This window comes from Sciurus carolinensis, chromosome 12 (genome assembly GCF_902686445.1).
Source record: "Sciurus carolinensis chromosome 12, mSciCar1.2, whole genome shotgun sequence".
NCBI lineage: Eukaryota > Metazoa > Chordata > Mammalia > Rodentia > Sciuridae > Sciurus > Sciurus carolinensis.
Window position 1 is genome coordinate 96,199,622 of NC_062224.1, and position 17,579 is coordinate 96,217,200.

The window sequence follows — 17,579 nt, forward strand, 5'->3', positions numbered from 1 at the left end:
GGTGAGGCTACACTAAGCAATTCTTCTTAAAGGAACTTAAAATACTCACTTATATCATAGAGCTAAGGAAAGTAATTAAAGGTTACTTTCAATATCCTCCCTTAAAAACTACTAATTAACAATGAATCTATAAAAGGCTTTTTAAAATTTGGCAATTTTTACTGTTATTTTCAAATGAAGTATTTATTCAATAAACACTAAATGTGTCCTTTAAACCTACATGGTATAGAAGAGCAGAATTCATTGTGCCTCAGGCAAAAATAAGAAAAAAGACAGAAACAAATAATAGTCTGATACAATAATGTTTGCCATGGTGTGTGATATATTTTGAACGGATATAGCATTTTGACATTGGCAAAAATGCAAAAACAGAACCTACCCTGCCTGCTCCCAGGAAGTCTCTCTAATAATATCTCTCAATATTAATTTGTCCTAAATCCTTATTCAACAGCTAGAAGATTTTCCAAAACAGAAATTCAATCTGTAAACATTTGTGAATAATATGAAAGAAGTATATATGTAAAAGATATAGAGATAACTCCATTCTATTATTCTTTGATATTTCCCCTAAATTGCTTTAACTGGCTCTTTGTTAATCAATTCTATCATGAACCACTGAACATTTAACTGACCTATGTATTCTTGGCTAGAGCTGACATTAATAGTGTGTACTCCTCATTCTTTGGTGTCAACATTTAATCTTATATAAAATTGTGTAAGCAAAAATTCCTGCAATGGAGAAAAAAATGAGGCAAAAAGTGAGGAGCAAGAGTTTTTCCCAAATACATATCTCAATGGAAAGTATCAGACTGTCCTTTAACAATTTTCTTGGACAGTATAGTTTGTTTAATAGTTTGGTGATCATATTTGATCCTTTACTATATCATTATTCAGGAAAAATATAATGTAAACCACAAATAGGAGTCACATATGTAATTTTAAATATTGTGGTGGCCACTTTTACAAATAAGTTTTTAAAAATATGTGAACTTAGTCCTAATTATATACTTTTCTTTAGCACAGAATGTTATGATTTAAGACAAATGTTACTAAAGAGTTTTCTTTGGCCTAAGTCTTTGAAATCTTCTGTGCATTTTACACTTACATCTTCCCCTGTACTATGCACAGTTTGAGTGACCAATTTATAGCTTACTAGGCAGAGGCAGCCATGTCTGGAATAAAATAATCAAAAAAGAGATTGGTTGAAGAGTACGTGAACACGACAGGTAGAGGCTGGATCATGCGCACTCCCGTAAATCAACTTATGATGACTGGATTTTATTCTAAGTATTAAAAAAAAAAAAACTTTGCCAGATATAATTGAGAGTACTGACTGATTACCTGATTTCTCTGGCTGCCATTAATACATTTGACAAAAGATAGAATTGTTTTGAGGGCAAAGAAATCAATGAGAAAATTTATGCCACTATAAAGATAAAAGGTCACAATGGCTTCAAAAAGGTATCACATCTAAGATCCCAACTCATTTGGAGAGTTAGAATTTCCAGTTGGGAACTGGCAGGTAAAAATATATTCCCACATACCTTCAAAAGTAACACACAAGTTTCTATTAAAAACTATCAAAAAGTTTAATAACACTTCTCACAAAAATTGAGATCCTTTTAATTATATGTATTTTATAATTTTATAGTAGCTTTGGAAAATCCACTTAAAATATCCAATTATAGCATTTTATCAATAATCTATAAACATGAGGATACATGGCACATAATATACAAGTAGATAGGGAATACAAAAGTAAAATATAGTAGTAATTTTTATCTTATGAAAATGTCAAGAATAGAAAGATAAATAAAATGCATTCATTAAAATTCTGTATTTTCCTAAAAGTATGTACATATTTTGTATATAGCGCTATCAATGATATATTGTAATACCACAACTAACAACATATACATTTTTTATGTATAAAAAATATATATTTCTTTTTTCTAGTTAACCCTACAAACTGGAAAAGATTAACAAATCATTTCACAGCATAAACATTATTAAAATGCTTGTTCTTTCTCTAAATCATTCCAAATTTATTGATAAAAAGTGTGAATCTGAATGCAAGTTATGAATCAAAATAGCAATTAATATTATTGTAATAAACATCTGATGGAATCATGTATGAGATAAAAGAGCTTGGAAATATTTTATCATATTTATATAATCATCAAATTAAATAATAAATAATTGAACTACTGAGTAGTAAGGAGGAAAATAATCTAGTGTCAGCAATTAACTTTAAATATTTTGGTCTGTATCAATTGAATATGGAATACTCTTATGGTTAATTTTATGTGTCAACTTGACTGGGTCATGGAATGCTCAGCTATTTAATTAAACATTATTTTCAGACATGCCTGTGAGACTGTTTCTAGATGAGACTAGCATTTGCATTGCTAAATCCAGTAGAGTGAAATACATTGTCCTCCTCATGTGGGTGGACAACATCCAATATGTTGAGGGCTTGGGCAGAACAAAAAAGGTGGAAGGAGAATGCTCTCCCTCTGTCTGACTGTTTGAGCTGGGACAAAGGTCTTCTGCCCTCAGACTGCGACTTACACCATTGGGTGTAAGAACACAGGTCTTCCATATGTTTATTGATTGCTTGTAGATCTTCTTCTGTGAAGTGTCTGTTCATTTCCTTAGCCCATTTGTTGATTGGATTATTTGCATTCTTGGTGTAGAGTTTTTTGAGTTCTTTATAGATTCTGGAGATTAGTGCTCTATCTCTAGTAATAAGAGAAATGCAAATCAAAACCACTCTAAGATTCCATCTCACCCCAATTAGAATGGCGATTTATCAAGAATACAAGCAACAACAGGTGTTGGCGAGGATGTGGGGAGAAAGGTACACTCATACTTTGCTGGTGGGGCTGCAAATTAGTGCAACCACTCTGGAAGGCAGTGTGGAGACTCCTTAGAAAACTTGGAATGGAACCACCATTTGACCCAGCTATCCCACTCCTTGGTCTATACCCAAAGGACTTAAAATCAGCATACTACAGAGATACAGCCACATCAATGTTCATAGCTGCTCAATTCACAATAGCCAGATTGTGGAACCAACCTAGATGTCCTTCAATTGATGAATGGATAAAGAAACTGTGGTATATATATATACAATGGAATATTACTCAGCCATAAAGAATGATAAAATTATGGCATTTGCAGGCAAATGGATGAAATTGGAGAATATCATGCTAAGTGAGATAAGCCAATCTCAAAAAATCAAAGGACAAATGATCTCGCTGATAAGTGGATGATGACACATAATGGGGTGTGGGAGGGGTTGTGTTAAGGTTAGAGTTAGGGTTAGGGAGGGGGGCAAGAATGGAGGAAGGAAGGACTGTATAGAGGGAAAAGAGGGGTGGGAGTGGTGGGGGGAAGGGAAAAAATAACAGAATGAATCAAACAACATTACCCTATGTAAATTTATGATTACACAAATGGTATGCCTTTACACCATGTACAAACAGAGAAACAACATGTATCCCATTTGTTTACAATAAAAAAAAAAGAACACAGGTCTTAGAAGTTTGACTCCGATGGTAACTATACAACCAGATTTCCTGGGTCTTCAGTATATACACATCAAATCATAGGGCTTCTCATTATCTATAATTTCATGAGCAAAATCTTTATAACATCTACATATCATTTACATAGGTGACATCCTTACATTTGCTTATATATAAATATGCATACTTAAGAGATGTTTATAAAATAAATAATGTATACACACACACAACCTGTGGATTCGGTTTCCCTTCAGGCTGCTGACAAACATATGCAATTAAAGTTTTCTTTAAAGAAAATGAATTCTTGAAGAGCAGTGGAAATGTATGAGTATAACCATATATGTATAGAGAGACAATCCATACACATACAATCAAATATGTGGATACAGATAATATTTTAACATGGGTTCTTGAAATGTACACATGTGTACACATATGTACCTCTGGAAGTTCTCCTCCACAAGAGTTAAAATATCCCAGTAAAAACTTCTTGATTCAATAAACTAACAAGCAATAGACTTTTCTGGGCATCAAGCCAAATAAGTATGATAATGCTGATTTGAAACATGAAGCCCTCTTGTGGAAAGTCAGCTATATGCTCATTTATTTCCTGAAACCTCATGAAGAGGGAAAAATACCCTAAGTGTATCTCTTGCTGCACTCATTAAATACTGTGAAGCCATTAGGGCAAATCATCATTCACACTGTTCCTCACTTTGTTTGGCTTTGTTTATAGATTCTATTTAGAGGCACTTGGAGAAAACACTCGCCAAAATTTTAATCACTTATCAAATTCCTAGTAAGTAGAGTGCTTTCAAACACTAACAATCTATAAACAGTTATAAAATCAAACAAAATGATATGGAATCAAACTGACAACTGGATAAGCACTTCAGCTGCATTTGTTGGAATTATTCCCACCCTTGAATGCTTTCAGCTAGAAAATAATAACAGTAATAATAATGCTGTTCTTGATTCTTTGAGCTACTGAGCTAGAAAGGGCAGTTAAACCAAACAAGTTCTTAAAGACTGAAAAATGATGATAAACAGAATTTTATAAAAAGTGATGTAATGTACCTGACTTATTATGTTTTATTAGTCAATTGCCAGAGTAAGCAATAGATTTAGAATGAACATAAAAATCTGAACTTCAATAATTGAAAAAGCACTCACTGAAAAGCATTCACTAAAATGTAAATGTTTACTAATATTATGTATTTTAAATTAGATTCTATATAATTGTGACCATATAAATAGTATATAAGTACGTTTCAGTAAAAATAATTAAAAATAATCCTCTATACTTATGCATGAAAATGGAAGTATCAGATGTGTGTATAATAAAATTTTGTAAATTTTTGTATTTCAACTTGATGGGCTTCTCTCTCTTTTTATTTATTTTTTTGGTACCAGGAATTGAAGCCAGAGCACTTAACCAGTGAGCCACATCCCCAGCCTTTTAAATTTTTTTTTTTTTTTTTTTTTTTTTACTTTGAGACAGAACCTCACTAAGTTGCTGACACTGGCCTCGAACTTGTGATCTTCCTGCCTCCGCCTCCTGAGTCACTGAGGTAATTACAGGTGTGCGCCAACAGGTGCAGCTTGATGGACTTTTTGATCTATTTTGATGAGTATGTGTCTATTGCTCTCATTTTCCTGAAGATGATCAAGAATAATTTTACCCTACTAAGTTGCATTAATTCTACCATATTCAGGACAATTGTGACAAATTTGAATAAACATTAAAATAGAAATTTATGATAGTGATTTTCAGAGGAGACAACTATCATTAAAAAAGAATTCATGTTTACGGAAGTGATGGTTTTATAAAACACTGTGCAAAACTTTATTTTATTCAGGTCAGATTTAGATTAAGCCTGAACCCGTTTTGAATAAGCACCCCAAAATCCCTCTCTCTTTTGTCTTATAATGAGTATTTTCCTTTCTTCCTATTTTAGATTCCTAGATTTCTCCTGTTCCCCACATTTTTGGTGATTAAACAGATCGGCTTGGTTTCATGCTGCTAATCTCCAAAACATGCACCAGTAAGTCTATGAATAAATCTGAACCAAATTAATACCAGTAATTCCCTGAACGAACAAAATAAAAAAAAATTAAATGAACTTTTACACATTAAAAAAGCAGATTAACCACATGTATCTTATGTTAAAATCCAATATGCAGAATGCTAGCTAATGATTAATGTATCTGAAGTCCAAGTGCAAAAGTTCTATTATCTGCAACAAATAAAGAGCTAAATGTATACATGTAAAAGTCAATATATTCCTAGAGGCCTAAAAAATATTTTCTGAAATGACTTTCCAGATGAACATTCAATACATATACACTCTGCATAAAATGTTCACTCTTTTGCTTATAAAATATTCAGGATAAAGTTTTTATCTATATTTAATGTTTTTACTAGAAAATTTTATAGGAATTACAATTTAGATTGAGGTGTCATACCTATATTGGGACAACATGGAACAGTGTCTTTTGATTTTGTGCAAATATACAACATCTATTTCCATGGTCTTTAATTTCTTACCAGCTGCTTTAAACTTAGGAGTCTCCAGCTGACTGAAGGGAGGGGCACCCTAGTTCCTGAAATGTGAGGAGGCAAGGATCAGCAATGGGCAACAGAAGAGTTCTCATGTCACCATGAGAGTTACTTCACCTGAGATCACAAATGCAAGACTGTGACATGTTAGATAGGACTGAAGTACTTTAGTTTTCCAGGATGAAACATTGAAAGAATTAAAAAATTAAAAATAATAAAATAAAACCCACAAGAAAAGGTAGTGTGTGTGGGGGGGGTGGTAGCGCATCAGTTCCCAATTTGGGAGAAGTATCTACATTGTGGTTATTAAAAAATATACCTTATTTTTTTTCCTCTGTTGATTTTACTATCTCAACTAGTATTTCAAAATAAAACATTTGAGTTATTCCAAAGAACATTATAATGTTTTCTTAAATGTAGCAATTGCTACCCATAGGGAATGTCTTTCCTTACTAAATCCAAAAATTGGTCCTCTATTCTTCTGTCTAGTGAACATCCTATTAGTGCACAATCTGAATCTTTCCACCTTTGTTACACTTTTGCTTATATAATTGCTCCACTGAACTACAAAGTCTTAGAATGTTGGTGAAGTGAAAAAAAAATTGTTCATGTCTAGATCATTTTGCACAAATGCAAGCCATGGTTTGAGTTATATGTTACCTGTAATATGGTTTAGAAACAAAAGTATTTTTTAAATTTTTCTTGTTGAAAATCTAGAGTTGTTAGGTGACATTAGAAATTAGATTGAATTTGACATTAAACTAAGAATTATTAGTCCACTATAGCTCTGCAGATTCTGCATAGTCCTTCAAATTGGATGGTACAATTAGCTTCTGATTGGATGATACACAATTGCATTTTGCAATCAACTCTGACACTTATTCTATGCCCAGAATTGACACACCATTAGTAGTTCTGGGAATTGCTCAAAATATGTCTAATTTATGGATTTATATAAGCAATTTTGGCCTATAGCTTTGCCTGAAATTCCAGCCAGAATGAAATTTGCATATTGGATATGACATACATGCTCCATTATATATTCTTTCATTAATGCAATTCATCATTTTTTCACAAAGATAAGTTAATGATTTAATTAAGCTTATAAAGTTTTCTCTAAATTTTATTAGTTAGGGTTATTTTCAGCTAATACTAAGCAAACATTAGAACATTTCGTTAGTGCCAGAAAAATTTGCAAAGTTAATCTATAATGAATCTTTTTAAAATCTAAACAAAGGTTATAGAATTATAATAGAAACCAAGATGAGGATTTCCTTGGAAAAGAAATTATATATTAGAAATATATGTTATATATAAGAGAATATATATTATATATAAGGAATATATATTAGGAATATATGTTATAGATAAGAAATGTCGGGGGCGATCCAAGATGGCGGCCTAGAGGGAGACTGCACCCCCGGTCGCTCCAGAACCCAGGAGTTAAGAAGGGGAGGCATTGAGAGACTCGGACTGAAGTGGAGCCATGGGTGAGTCTGCCCACTGGGTAAAGCTCGGCCCGGGTGGCAGGCCCAGATAGAGGTGGCTTATCGGAGCCGGGCAGGGCAGCTAGAGTCATCCACAGGCAGTCCTGCGCACTCCGGCGGTGGGCCCTGCCCACACAGCCAGCTTCTCCAGGTTCTCGGAACGGAACTGGCCCGCTAGTGAGAGCCTGTCTGAACAGAGCACGCTCCGAGTCCCGGAGCCCCTGCAGTGCAGTGTACTCCTGCAAAGAACCAGCGGAGAGCCTCGATCTGCAGTCAGCCTCAGGGATAAGGGCAGGGCAGCCGGAGACCTCTTCAGGCGGCTCTGCCCACTCCGGCTGCGGGCTCTCTTCACGGGGCGATCCAAGATGGCGGCCTAGAGGGAGACTGCACCTCCGGTCGCTCCAGAACCCAGGAGTTAAGAAGGGGAGGCATTGAGAGACTCGAACTGAAGTGGAGCCACGGGTGAGTCTGCCCACTGGGTAAAGCTCAGCCCGGGTGGCAGGCCCAGATAGAGGTGGCTTAGCAGAGCCGGGCAGGGCAGCTTGAGTCTTCCCAAGGTAGTCTTCCACACTCCGGCAGTGGGCTCTTCCCACACGGCCAGATGCACGGTGCAGGCCCACAGTGAGAGCATTTCCGCACAGAGCCAGTTCCAAAACGTGGAACCAGTAGGGGGCTAGGGGCAGTATTCTTCGAATGAGCTGCTTTATCAGATTCCTCCAAGACATCAGGCTACTGAAGGCTGGGAGGTGATACACTGGAAATCTACTGGGACACTATAAGCCAATAGTGGAAAACTGCAATATCTCAGGGTCCCACTGACAACTGACCATTATGAGAAAACAAGGGAAGAAAATGTCCCAAACAAACCTAGATACTACATCAATAAAACCCAATGACAGCAGAGCAGAAGAAATGTCAGAAAGGGAGTTCAGAATGTACGTAATTAAAACGATCAGGGAAGCTAAAGAGGAGATGAAAGAGCAAATGCAGGCATTGAAGGAGGAGATGAAAGAGCAAATGCAGGCATTAAATGATAGCACCAATCAACAGTTAAAAGACCAAATACGGGAAGCAAGAGATCATTTCAATAAAGAGTTAGAGATACTGAAAAAAAAACCAAACTGAAATCCTTGAAATGAAGGAAACAATAAACCAAGTTAAAAACTCCATAGAAAGCATAACCAATAGGATAGAACACCTGGAAGACAGAACCTCAGACATTGAAGACAAAATATTTAACCTTGAAAACAAAGTGGAACAAACAGAGAAGATGGTAAGAAATCATGAACAGAATCTCCAAGAACTATGGGATATCATGAAAAGGCCAAATTTGAGAATTATTGGGATTGAGGAAGGCTTAGAGAAACAAACCAAAGGAATGAACAATCTATTCAATGAAATAATAACAGAAAATTTCCCAAATCTGAAGAACGAAATGGAAAACCAAGTACAAGAGGCTTATAGAACTCCAAACATACAAAATTACAACAGACCCACACCAAGGCACATTATTATGAAAATACCTAACATACAAAATAAAGACAGAATTTTAAAGGCCGCGAGAGAAAAGAATCAAATTACATTCAGAGGGAAACCAATAAGAATATCAGCAGATTTTTCAATCCAGACCCTAAAAGCTAGAAGGGCCTGGAACAACATATACCAAGCCCTGAAAGAAAATGGATGCCAACCAAGAATCTTATACCCAGCAAAACTTACCTTCAAATTTGACGATGAAATAAGATCCTTCCATGATAAACAAAAGCTAAAGGAATTTACAAAAAGAAAGCCAGCATTACAGAACATTCTCAGCAAAATATTCCATGAGGAAGAGATGAAAAACAACGATGCAAATCAGCAACAGGAGGCGCTAGCCTAAAGGAATAGCCAAATAAAGGAGAAACCGAATCATGTCAAAAACAAATATGAGTCAATTGACTGGGAATACAAATCATATCACAATAATAACCCTGAATGTTAATGGCCTGAACTCATCAATCAAAAGACACAGACTGGCAGATTGGATTAAAAAGAAAAATCCAACAATATGCTGCCTGCAAGAGACACATCTCATAGAAAGAGACACCCATAGACTAAAGGTGAAAGGATGGGGAAAAACATACCATGCACACGGACACAGCAAAAAAGCTGGAGTATCCATCCTCATCTCAGATAATGTGGACTTCAAACCAAAACTAGTCAGAAGGGATAAAGAAGGACACTACATGCTGCTTAAGGGAAGCATAAATCAGCAAGACATAACAATCATAAATATCTATGCCCCGAACATTGGCTCATCCACGTACGTCAAACAAATCCTTCTCAATTCCAGAAATCAAATAGACCACAACACAATAATACTAGGCGATTTTAACACACCTCTCTCACCACTGGATAGATCGTCCAAACAAAAATTGAATAAAGAAACTATAGATCTCAACAACACAATCAGCAATTTAGACTTAACGGACATATATAGAATATACCATCCAACAAAGAACGAATACACTTTCTTCTCAGCAGCACATGGATCCTTCTCTAAAATAGACCATATTTTATGCCACAAAGCTACTGTTAGTAAATACAAGAAGATAGAGATACTACCTTGTACTCTATCAGATCATAATGGATTGAAATTAGAAATAAATGACAGAATAAAAAACAGAAACTTCTCCAATACCTGGAGACTAAATAATACACTATTATATGATGAATGGATAACAGAAGACATCAGGAGGGAAATTAAAAAATTCTTAGAAGTAAACGAGAACAAAGACACATCATATCAAAATCTCTGGGACACTATGAAAGCAGTACTTAGAGGAAGATTTATTTCATGGGGTGCATTCAAAAAAGAAGTAGAAATCAACAAATAAACGAGTTAACACTACAGCTCAAAGCGCTAGAAAAAGAAGAGCAGACCAATACCAAAAGTAGTAGAAGACAGGAAATAGTTAAAATCAGAGCCGAAATCAACGAAATCAAAACAAAAGAAACAATCGGAAAAATTAATAAAATAAATAGTTGGTTCTTTGAAAAAATAAATAAAATTGATAAACCCTTAGCCACACTAACAAAGAGAAAAAGGGAGAAAACTCAAATTACTAAAATTCGGAATGAACAAGGAAACATCACAACAGACACGAGTGAAATACAAAACATAATTAGAAGCTATTTCGAAAATCTATACTCCAACAAAACAGAAAACCTTGAAGACATCAACAAATTTCTAGAGACATATGAACTACCTAAACTGAACGAGGAGGACATACACAACTTAAATAAACCAATTTCAAGCAATGAAATAGAAGAGGTCATCAAAAGCCTACCAACAAAGAAAAGTCCAGGACCAGATGGGTTCTCAGCCGAGTTCTATAAAACCTTTAAAGAAGAGCTCATTCCAATACTCCTCAAACTATTCCATGAAATAGAAGAGGAGAGAACCCTACCAAACTCGTTCTATGAAGCCAATATCACCCTGATACCTAAACCAGACAGAGACACATCAAGGAAAGAAAATTTCAGACCAATATCCTTAATGAACATCGATGCAAAAATTCTCAACAAAATTTTAGCAAATCGCATACAAATATATATTAAAAAGATAGTGCACCACGATCAAGTGGGTTTTATCCCAGGGATGCAAGGTTGGTTCAACATTCGGAAATCAATAAATGTCATTCACCATATCAACAGACTTAAAGTTAAGAATCACATGATTATTTCAATAGATGCAGAAAAAGCATTTGATAAAATACAGCATCCCTTCATGCTCAAAACACTAGAAAAAATTGGGGTAATGGGAACATTCCTAAACATTATAAAGGCCATCTACGCTAAGCCCATGGCTAATATCATTCTAAATGGTGAAAAACTGAAAGCGTTCCCCCTAAAAACTGGAACAAGGCAGGGATGCCCTCTTTCACCGCTTCTATTCAACATCGTCCTTGAGACTCTAGCCAGAGCAATCAGACAAACCAAAGAAATTAAAGGGATACGAATAGGAAAAGAAGAACTCAAACTATCCCTGTTCGCTGATGACATGATTATATATTTAGAGGAACCTGGAAATTCCACCAGAAAACTTTTAGAACTCATAAGTGAATTCAGTAAAGTAGCAGGTTACAAGATCAATGCTCATAAATCCAATGCATTTTTATACATAAGTGATGAATCTTCAGAAAGAGAAATTAGGAAAACTACCCCATTCACAATAGCATCGAAAAAAATAAAATACTTGGGAATCAATCTCACAAAAGAGGTGAAAGACCTCTACAATGAGAACTACAGAACACTAAAGAAAGAAATTCAAGAAAACCTTAGAAGATGGAAAGATCTCCCATGTTCCTGGATAGGCAGAATTAATATCGTCAAAATGGCTATACTACCTAAAGTTCTTTACAGATTCAATGCAATTCCAATTAAAATCCCAATGATGTACCTCGCAGAAATAGAGCAAGCAATTATGAAATTCATCTGGAAGAATAAAAAACCTAGAATAGCTAAAGCAATCCTCAGTAGCAAGAGCGAAGCAGGGGGTATTGCAATACCAGATCTTCAACTCTACTACAAAGCAATAGTAACAAAAACGGCATGGTATTGGTACCAAAATAGACAGGTAGATCAATGGTACAGAATAGAGGACATGGACACAAACCCAAATAAATACAATTTTCTCATACTAGACAAAGGTTCCAACAATATACAATGGAGAAAAGATAGCCTCTTCAACAAATGGTGCTGGGAATACTGGAAAACTATATGCAATAGAATGAAACTAAACCCCTATCTCTCACCCTACACAAAACTCAACTCAAAATGGATCAAGGACCTCGGAATCAGACCAGAGACCCTGCATCTTATAGAAGAAAAAGTAGGTCCAAATCTTCAACTTGTTGGCTCAGGATCAGATTTCCTTAACAGGACTCCCATAGCACAAGAAATAAAAGCAAGAATAAACAACTGGGATAGATTCAAACTAAAAAGCTTTCTCTCAGCAAAGGAAACTATCAGAAATGTGAAGAGAGAGCCTACAGAGTGGGAGAATATCTTTGCCAACCATACCTCAGATAGAGCGCTAATTTCCAGAATCTATAAAGAACTCAAAAAACTCTACACGAAGAAGACAAATAATCCAATCAACAAATGGGCTAAGGAAATGAACAGACACTTCACAGAAGAAGATGTACAAGTAATCACCAGATATATGAAAAAATGTTCAACATCCCTAGTAATAAGGGAAATGCAAATCAAAACTACCCTAAGATTTCATCTCACCCCAATTAGAATGGCGATTATCAAGAATACAAGCAACAATAGGTGTTGGCGAGGATGTGGTGAAAAAGGAACACTCATACATTGCTGGTGGGGTTGCAAATTAGTGCAACCACTCTGGAAAGCAGTGTGGAGATTCCTCAGAAAGCTTGGAATGGAAACACCATTTGACCCAGCTATCCCACTCCTTGGCCTATACCCAAAGGACTTAAAATCAGCATACTACAGAGATACAGCCACATCAATGTTCATTGCTGCTCAATTCACCATAGCCAGATTGTGGAACCAACCTAGATGCCCTTCAGTAGATGAATGGATAAAGAAACTGTGGCATATTTATACAATGGAATATTACTCCGCAATGAAGAATGATAAAATTATGGCATTTGTAGGCAAATGGTCGAAATTGGAGAATATTATGCTAAGTGAGATAAGCCAATCTCAAAAAACTAAAGGACGAATGATCTCGCTGATAAGCGGATGAGGACATATAATGGGGGGTGGGAGGGGCTAGCATTAGGTTTAGGGTTAGGTTTAGAGTTAGGCTAAGGAGAGCAGTAAGAATGAAGGAAAGAAGGACTGTGTAGAGGGAAAAGAGGGGTGGGAGGGGTGGGGGGGAGGGGAAAAATATAATAAACATCATTACCCTATGTAAACGTAAAAATAAATAAATAAATTAAAAAAAAAAAAAGAAAAAAAAAAAAAAGAAATGTCAAGTTTTTTGATAAATTCATAAAATACTGCAGTTTCACTTTATTGCTCCTAATTTAGTTTGTCCTAAAACTGATAAAACATAAAGATCTCAAACAAATAAAATTCTCTTTTAAGCAAATTGATTATGCTTTCTAGTTTTGAAAGTCCTTGTCTTTTACAAACTTTTGACTGGAATATTAATAAACTTGCTACCTGTTTGAAATGATTTTTATATAACAAAATATTTTTAAAAGTTGGATTTTATAGAAAGATGTATATAACAATATTTTGGACATTTTGTGGTAGAGAAATAAGGTTTGTAGGGTGTTTTGTAGATTTTATCATATTACTCAATAATTTACCACTAGGAAATATCGTCACAATTTAAGTTTAATCAAAAGAGTACATTTTTAAAAGTCATAGTGGTAAATGATGAAACAAAGTCTTTGTATTTTTACTGAAAACAGGTGTTAAGCCTTGTCTTTATGCCCTTATGACCTCACAGATCATAGATCATACAGGTCTATGTTTATGACCTCATAGGTCATAGATTTCTATCCTTATGACCTCATAATCCCATAAGAGTCCCATCCTTGCAACTTTATCTAAACCTTACTACCTTCCAAAGACTCGATCTTTAAATGCCACCATCTTGGAGTTTGGCTTCAACATACAATTTAAGGAAACCTAATTTAGTTCAGAGAGACTGAAATGCAAGCCTGAATGCCTTTATTTATTTATTTATTTATCTTTGGTACCGGGGGTTGAACTCAGGGGTACTTGGCCACTGAGCCACATACCCAGCCCTATTCTGTATTTTATTTAGAGACAGGGTCTCACTGAGTCGCTTAGCACCTCACTTTTGCTGAGGCTGTCTTTGAACTTGTGATCCTCCTGCCTCAGCCTCCCTAGCCACTGGGATTACAGATATGTGCCACCGTGCCTGGCCAGAATGTCATTTTAAATATAGTATATGACCATTTTAAGCTATTATTATTATTGGAATGCGATTATTTTTCCAGAAAACAATTTTTGATGCTCTGTCTTGAAACAACCATTTATAATATTTAGAACTAAGTCTGTTATTGTTAGAATGAATTGAAAGTCTTTCATTGTTTTATTATCTAACAGCATAGTTCATGGGGCCATCTTTTAACAACTTTCTTTTCTTTATGCTTGAAATTTAATATCACTTCATTTTTACTTTTTAGTAAAAAATGACAAAGGTTTTTAATTCTTTTCAAATTTCATCTCTTTTACCATGTATGGAAATGAAAGCAAGATTGCCTAAGGGTCATCTGCTATCTTACTTCAAGTAATGGGTAGTTAAACTGAAGATATTCATGCAAATAGCTGTTGCAGCCTAAGCAGAACAGATGGAATACCTGTTACCATGGCATATTGATGTCGCCAGCAATTAATAAAAGTAACAACCCATAGATAATTTTAAAAAAGCAACTGTATGGTTGAAAAGAATTTTAAAAGGAAAATCAATAAGGGTATTTAAGCTATATACAAATCCCAAGAGTCATTGAAATCATAAGAGGTATCAAAATTGTGGGAGGTTAGAAACTATAAAATAAAATGAAGCTTGTATACAATACTGACAGAAAACAGTTAAAAATTAATTTGGAAATTTAATTTTATTTATCATATTTTTTTCTTGCTCTTTTAGGGAAGAAATTAAGAGGGGTAGATTGTCAAAGTTTATTATGGAAATTTAGTAGACACTCATTAAAATTTAGATGCAAATAAAATATTTGTATTTGAAAATAAGCATAAGAATAAGTGTGGTTATATTTTGGGTTCAGAATGCAGGATGGGGACTCAGAGACCCAGAAAGATATCAAAATTCACTATTCCGTTTTTAATTGACACTTGAATGTCAGATATAAATTATATTTACAAAATTAATAACTTTAATATAGGAAAACTATTTCTGTGGCTGTCTTTCCCACATAAAGGGCAAGGGCTATTATCCCCAAGTGAATTTCAATTGTGTCTTAAAGTAATGTTTCAGGATTCCATTGTATTGAAGCAGTCACTTTATTGGAAAAATCAAATCATTATTGGTGACAAAAATATTAGGAAAATTTTATCCGTGAATATAAATGTAAGATATTTTTAAAAAGTAAAGACAGATCCTTAGACATCTATTATAGATGGCATTAAACTTTTAAAATTTCCTTAAACAGGTTTATACTACCTCATTTCCCTTGTTAAATACAATTATTTGAAGTAGATATAGAAAAGTAATAATAAATAGATAGGAATTTACTCAACATTCAATCATGAATACATTAATAATCAAGTCCCTTATTTAGGTAACCATAGCCAGATCTTTAAAACTAAGAATAAACATTATGTATTCTTTGCTCATAAAAAGTTTATCAGTTTGCTCAGGAAACAGAAATAACCTCAAAGTTGCAGAATTGTGTAAAAATTACTTTTTTTTTTTTTTTTTTGTGGTGCCGGGGATTGAACCCAGGGCTTTGTGCTTGCAAGGCAAGCACTCTACTGACTGAGCTATCTCCCCAGCCCTGTAAAAATTATTAAGACAGTGAATATGCTAGGTTCTAAGAAAGAACAAGGTGGGCATCTAACTTAGGCATGACAACAGCTCTTCCTGTGTTACAAACTAGCATTATCATACATAATTTTATTTTCTATATCCAAATTTTTATAATCTCAATTATTATATATTGTTTTATGTACAAAATGCAACTCAAATAACAATTGCGACTTTTTTTTTTTGCACTTTACATTTTTTTAATTTGTTCTTTTTAGATATATATGACAGTATAGTGCATTTTGACATGTTATACATACATTGTGACCTTTAACAAGTAAAACTGCTGGAAAATTCTGAAAATGAAAAACATGCCTACCGGTCAATAATAAGGTCAAGAGTGCGTTTTGAAGTGATTTTTATGATATTAAAACAATTGACCATTACTATCATCATCCTCCAAATATTTTAGAAGATAGAATTGCTACATACAGGTTAATTGTTCAGTTTACAAATAAGACTATGGATCAAGAATACTATTGATTAAATTCAATGACTTAAATCATATCTTCATAACGAACTGGCAGAGTCTATTTAAAGAAAAGCTACAGTCCCTATAAAGCAAGAGTTATAGTAAGCATTAAAGAAGGATTGAAGAAAGAGATGGCAAGGCCTAGAACTTAGGGGATCTGTACCCACATTATCACATACACATTTCATTTGGAATGCTGTTTGAATCAAATGAAAGGTGCCTTAGCTGGATTGAACCAGAACCTGAACTGTGCTTAGAACAGAGGAAGAGTTTCTGCAAGATACTATAACAGCATTCCAAGCAGAGGTTTCAAAATAAGGAAGGTTTGGCTAACAAGTATGTTTCCTTGGGCCAACACCTGGTTTGATGTGATTCGTAGTTCAGTCAACATTTAGAATAGGGTAAATTTCACTTACAAAGTCCTGCTTTCAAATTTCTCAGATAAATCTACAATTCTTGCCATAGGGGACAACTATGTTAATGCTCTAGCATTTACAATGTTTCAATAATTTTTGTAGGCTCTCTGATCCTGCTCAAGATGACAAGTTCTCTGATGGCTATCAAATTATTGTCTCTTGGCTTCAAATTTATTCTTTCTGACTGAACTGTAGAAGTGGACCTGGGTTCTTTAAATAAATTTTCCTCTGGCAGATGCTAAAGATGATTTTCAGTGGAGGGTACTGTAGAGAATACTTTCAGCTTCTGGCTCCTGCATGTGAATGTCCTCCCTGGTACCTGGTTGCTACAGTGTTGTGTACATTTACTTACCCCCAGTGGAAAAGAGCAGGCACCACAAGGTCCTGGTGTACTTTCTACTTAACATCACTCCTGGCTATCTTTTGGCAGAGTGCCCTGTGGAAGGCATCCCCCCACCCCCTACCTGTCCTGCTGGTATGGTACCACAACCACCTCTGCCATCCAATAAACCACAGTCTTGCCCTGTGCAGCAGGGCATGGATAGTACTCCTGGCAGGGCTTCCTCTCTGGGTACTCT